Genomic DNA, 7,097 nt, shown 5'->3' with positions numbered 1-7,097 from the left:
TTCTACTTAGCAAATTCAATTTATAATTAAGCATTTATTTACAATTATAAAATGGTGTTTATTAATATATAGGGCAAGACTGCTGTATTATTTCTTTGTGTTTTAAACTATCATTATTTCATTATACTTTTATTATTAAACACAGTCATGTTTATTTCAGAATTTTAATTCACTCTCTTATTGTTAACAAAGTTTCTGATATACTGAAGTATAACTAAATGTTTATCAATCAGTCAAGGAACATTAATTTACAAAGTCTAATGATATAGAGAGGTGTGTTAGCATTCAAAAACATATTTTAATTCAAAACTATACATTAAACCTAATTTGTGCAATATTAAAAAAAGTGAAAATTTTTATTTTCTGAATTTTATAGAATTCTGAAATGCGTAACTAAACGAGAGTGCGTAACGTCACGAGTGCGTAAAGATCCGAAAGGTTACTGTATTTAGTTATTTTAAGTAAGTATTTTTTGTGCAAAATTGATTCTCCGTGCAAAACTGTCTATCGTGCAAAATAGTCTTCGTGCAATTTTGTCCCCTCGTGCAATTTTGTGGCTGCGTGCAAACTAGTCTTTGTGCAAAAGTATCTTCGTGCATTTTTGTACATTCGTGCAATTTTGTCTTCGCGCAATTTAGACCCGCTCCCCAAAAATTCATAGTAAGCTCTACTAAATAAATATTAAGACTGTTTCTATAGTTGAGAAATGTTAGAAAACAATCATAAAATAATACAATTAGTATTTTAGTAAACTAAAAACTTGTACAGAAATAAGCGTTCTGAATATTAGACTTAAAGTAAAAACTTTCATTAAACTTGACTATCTAAAAATTAAAGTCTGTTTAGTATTTTAGAATTTAATTATATTTAAGTTTAACAAATAAGTCTTTTACAATAAATGATTTTTTTTTAAATAAAGTAACTTGTGCAGAAAGATATCAAATTACTTTTTGATTAAAAGTTTGCTATGAAAACTAAAATACTTTCAAACTAGTAAAATTCAAATATATTGGCAGAGAAGTTTTATAACTATTTGAAAAAGTTTAAAATATTATTTCAGATCGAACATGTATTGCCTGCTTTTTACTACTAGATGAAATAAACTTTAGTAAATGTTTTTAAGATACTTTTGCGACTTTATTATCTGTAAAGCATAAAATCAAAGTCTAAAAACTTGATTAGTTACTTAAATATTTAAATACATAAAACATAACATTTTTCCAAATACGCAGCCAAAAATTTTTTAGACTTTTTTACAAAAAACAAACTTAACTAGTAAGCAAGAGTAAATTTAATCAAAATCTGGAAGTAAATATATTAATTTAATATCAAAGAAAGCACTAACTTATCTTGTAAAATGTTTAAAAATGTATAAAAAAAGCTTATTTGATTCTGTAGGTCCAAAGTTTAATTTCAAAAATATAAAACTAGATTATAATTAAAAATTTGTACTTTGAAATTATTTTTTTTAGTTGTTTGAAATAAACAAAATAAGAAAAATTAGAAATTTAAAAATTTTGTTTTTACGGTTTTTCTATCTACCTTGTATATTTATAAAAAACTTTTATTTTAAAAAAGCTTTTAAATTAAATTAAAAAAAATCTTGAATATCTTAGAATAAGTTAAAATTAATCATGTTTACTAAAGAATAATATCCATATTGTCAAAATCGATTTATATTTATATCAGTTATTTTAATCTTAATTTATTTTATTTTTTAACATCTAAAAAATTTGAAAAACGTTTATTGTACAATTTATTATTCATTTCTTCTTTTAGTATCTCTTGATAATCGAAAATAGAATAGCCTTTTTTTGAAAAATCTTAAGATTTCTATTAACTAAAAAACTAAAAGTTAATATAAATATATAGTAGTGTTATGTTTTTATCTTAAAGGAATTAAAAAAAAACATGTATAAACAATATTTTATATGAGAAAAATTTTTGTTTTAGTAATTCAATGTACTAAGGATATTTCTAAACCTTTCACTTCAAAGTAATTTTTATTATGACAACACTTAAAATAGATAAAGTTTTAATGACTATTACAACTCAAGCATTAGTTTTTAATGTTGATACACTAGTTTACTATTCTAAATTCTCTTTATTACAACAAAAAAAATATATATAGAATTTTTTTATTTTGATAAACAGCAAACAAAAACCTTGGCACTGAAACCCATCACCTTGGTAGCCATGGAAACATTCGCAGTCGAATGCACCATCTGTGTTTGTACATTTTGCATTTATGGAGCAGTCGTGTGTTCCTTCCGTACACTCGTTTTCATCTGAATGTTTAAAAACTTCTATTGAAAATATTTTAGTTTATAAAAAATTAAATATTGAATTTAATTTTCTCAAAAATTTTATTGGTTAAAACAAATTAAAATCATTTTTGTTAAAAACATCGGAACACACTATTAACATTTTTTTAGTAAATAAGTGAAAATATTATCAATAGTATCCGTAAATTGCTAAATCATGAAAATTGTTTTTTTTTTAATTAGTTTTTGTTGGTAAAACTAGATCGTGTTTAACTACACGACTGTACCTTTTGGCAACTAAAAAAAATTATCATAATTAATTTTCTGTTTGTTTATTTATAAGGTTAAACTATTAATTTATCCAAAAAAATTTTTATCTAAAATTAAATATCATAAAATTTATAATTAGTTCTTACGCAGTGCTTGATTTAACTACTGATTAGATACAGCTATAAATTGATCATAAAACAAAAACCTTATTTTCAAATTGAATAAAAACAGCTAGTTCTTCTATTAAACATTTAGTTTTAGAAAAATATAAATATTAAAAAAGAAACCTGAACAAATATTTCCATCTTTGTAAAAACCAGGCAAGCAGATGCATTCATTGAACAGACAAGCTGCGTTCGCGTCACAAACACTTACGTCATCTTCACATGTCACTTCTGTTTACGACCGATTTTTTTATCGTGTTTTCTAAACAATATTTTAGTATGTAGAAGAGCATAAACTAGAAACAGTGTTGTTAGTTTCTGATAGACATACTTTGAGCTAGATTAAAACTTACTATAACAAATTAAGTAAACAAACCGTACTAAAAGAAATTGTCTTTAATAATTAATGTTCATTTTATTCTGTTTTAATATTAATACATTTCACCACTTAAAGTGTTTTTTTTACTACATACCTTCTTCACAACATGTTCCATTCCAGCCTCTTCCGCACATACATCTGTATTTATTCAAAAGATTGCAAAGTGCTTGAAAGTCAAATTCTCAAATCATATTATAATGAAAGTATAAAGTACTCAATCTTATTTTACTTTTAAAAACATTCAAATACGCCTTAAAATAAGGTTAACAACCTGTCATTAAAACTGTCGATAACTCCCCCGTTCAAACAGATAAGATTGCAAGGACTCTCTTCACTTAATTTATCAAGGCACGTACCTCCACATTTCGCCAGTTTTGTCACTTTTCTTTCACGAAAAGAAACTCCTTTGAGACCGCAGGTTTCGGTGCAAGGTGACCACGAGCTCCAATTCGTTAGTTCGCAATTAACTATGGTTAGTTTATGTGTATATTGTTTATATACTGTACTAATTTTCAAAAAAAAAAAAACCACTGGAATTTTAAATAATGTTTTTGTTTATTTTCTGTACTATGAAAATATAAGAACTTCATTTTGGTATTTATAGATCAAAACAAACTGGCGCAACATTTATCATTGCGGAAGGAAACTTCTTCATTGCTACCGTCACATTCTAAGCCTCCGCAGCTTGCAGTCACCTCTTTAGTTCTTGATCTAAACTTTGCTCCACCACCGCAAGAAACCGAACATGCGCCATAGTCTCCCCAAGAACTCCATCTGTTTGAAATTATTTACTTTAAACTTTTGAGGTTAATTTTTATGCAGCGCTGCGGTTGCTATGTTCTTTCGCTGGTTTTTTTTTTAATACAATTTTAAATTTTTAAAACTGAAAAATATAACAAAAGAAAAAATAAACTTGCAATCAACAGGACAGCATTGGTTTTCGCACGGTTGAATTTCGTGATTGTTTCCAACGCACTCAGCGCCACCGTTACTGGCTTCCACTTGTTTCGATCTCGTCCGAGCTCTAGTTCCGTGTCCGCATGACACCGTGCAAGACTCCCAAGTGTTCCATTGGCACACACACAGTCAACTATAAAAAACTAACTTGAAATAAGTCGTTTAATAGTTTTTTTTGTCTGAAACTTATTTTATTTCGAAGCTCAGTTTAAAACAACCTTCAAATTGTATAGTTTTTTTAATAAACTTAAATTCAACATAAACTACTTTTAAATAACGATAGTATAGTAACGAACACATAAATTTGTGTAACGTGATTTGCAATTTCTTCTTTTTAGCATCATAAAAAAAATTAAAGACTAAAGATAACCAGTATATATAGATAACGTTTATATTATATACTTCAAAAATATATTTAGAAACAGATAAAATTAACTATCATTAAATGTAAAAAAGTGAGCTAAAAAAAATTGTTGAAAAAAACAAGATGTGTTAGTCTTTCAATAAATGAAACAAGCAATTTACCAGAACACGGCATGAAATTACACTGGAGGGCAGCATCCGGGGGAGAGCAGCTTCCGCAACTGCCCGCCTGTTTCGTGATGACTGAATACTGAAATCCTGGGCCGCAAGTTGTAGAGCAGGGTCCCCAAGCCCAACTGCACGGAGTCGTGGAGCAACGAACCATGGGGGTGGCTCTACGACGATCTCTACTACGGTCTCTTCTAAAAGTATTAAACTTTTTTTTCTAAAGTTGGAATGTATTTCTAATGAATTTTTTTGTGAAGTAAAAGATTGTGAGATTCTAAAAAGAAGTTTGCAGAACATTTTAAAATCTACCTGAAGTTTTTAATTTATAGCTGAAAAAAAAGCAGTATAGATGTACGTATTAACTAAGTTTGTTAAAAACAGAAACTCACCCTGCTACTACCAAGCCAAAGATTGAGAAGAATGAAAAAAACCAAAATCTTTATTGTTTTTAGTGCTTTCATACTTACGTGTTAAAAATATCTACCCTAAAATGAGACTTTGTTTTATCTTTATAGCATCTTTATATCTCATTTAAATTATTTAGTAACTTTTGTCGAATTATGTCTTTATTAACCTTTAATAACAACAAAAAAACAATTTGTTTAAACGTGATTAAAAAATTTCTTGATGAATATTTTGTTGTTTGTTAATTTTTTTAAATAAACAAAAGTGCATATATTGCACATGTAAAAGTTTCATTTGTATTTGTACAATATATATATAACATATAAATGTATACAATAAATGTAATAAAGTTAACTAAAAGTATAGTACTCAAACAAAGCTCAAAATATACATCGTTAAATACATGTGCTAGCTAATACAACTAGCATGTCTTTGAAGTTGAACTTTTGATTAAAAACAGAAACTAGTTAAAATTATTTTGTTTATTACTTCCGTATTAGTACAAAAACAAAGAAGTTTCTGTTATAAAACAAGTTTATATGGATCAATACTTAAATAGAAACTAAACTTTTAAAATAAGAACTCGTTTTTATTAGGTTAATGTTGAATAAAGTCTCTTTATTCAAAATTCTAATAAAAATAGTAGTTTATAAAAGATTATAAACAAACTAAATAAGTAATAAATTGAATTTATAACTAATTATCTCTAAAAACGTAAGATTTTTTTTGAGTACAAAACCAAAACTTCAGCACATTGGAAATTTAATTGATAAACGGCTTAATAAAAAAACTTTCAAAAAAACTAGAATATTACACTTAGAGTGAATAAGTACTCCTTTTTATAATTAAAACAAACCTACATCATTATAAAAACTGATATAATATTTTCACTAACATAATAATAATAACTTAATATGTTTGTGCAATCTTAAAGCTGAAGCAAAACTCGTTAGAAACTCAAAACGACTGTTATTTAAACACAAACACTTAGTTCAGTTATATGCAGCACTTATTAAGATATTAAACTTTTTTGTTTTAAATTTTTTTTAAAAACATTGTTTTTTTTATATAAATTTACTGTTTCTATTCTTTAAGACATAAACCAGAAAAAATCTTGCTAAATGATAAAAACGATAACCATTCTAATAACATAAGAACTTAATCAAATAACTTAAAATCGTTTAATATAATTTATTTGTGTGTGTTTCATTTCTTTGTTACTCTTTATATGCTTAACTTTTAATTTTTTTTAACTTACTATACTATTAAAGTATTAACCCTTAAAAAACAAATACTTGGCCAAAAGATCGAAAAGAAGTTTTAGTGTTAAAAAGTATTTTATTATACATAGTTCCTAAATCTTAAACTGCATAATTGAATTCGCAAAAAAAATTATTTGATTAAACTTCATTATACAGAATTAAGTTCTAATCTTATCATGATTGTGGCGGTATCACCAGCATTGATAAACCTTATAATAATTGTTAGATCAGACAATAAGAGTATCTTGCATTTAATTATTTAGTTTATTCTATTCATTAATTTCAATAGTCTAATAGCACTTTTTAATAGAAAGTTACAAACACTAAAGCATGATAGAGTACACAAAAAATAACAATATGTATAACAATACAATTTATTATGTATACGAGATGTTAATTTTTCAAACTGATACTAATTTTAAGTCTTGTGAAAATAAAAAAGAGTATGCTTTGCTATGGTAAAACTAAAGTTTCTTTCAAATAAAGAAAGCAGCAAAAGTAAATCTTACGTAAACAAACTACAACTAATCTAAATACGCAAATAGCATTAAATGGAAAAGTAAAATTATTAACAATTTATCAAAAAACATACCTTTGCTTTAGTTTTACTTGCTAAATCTCTAAATTTTTATTTATTTGAATTATTCAGACGTCATAATTTAAAGTTATTTTCAAAGCTTTTGACTAACCAAAATTTTTTCTAATTTCATTTAGCATTTATCACTCGAGAATGAAACTCGTATAGTTTTGAAAAGCTTTGTGTTATAAAATATAAAAAAAAGAATAATCTTTTTAAGTAAACTTTAAAGTTTACAACAAATTATAAAAAAATATAAAATAAACTTTATGTTAATGTAATGTAATG

Source organism: Thalia democratica, chromosome 9 (assembly GCF_965202585.1).
Source record: "Thalia democratica chromosome 9, ktThaDemo2.hap1.1, whole genome shotgun sequence".
In the NCBI taxonomy this organism is placed as follows: Eukaryota; Metazoa; Chordata; class Thaliacea; order Salpida; family Salpidae; genus Thalia; species Thalia democratica.
Note: the sequence above shows the minus strand (reverse complement) of the source record.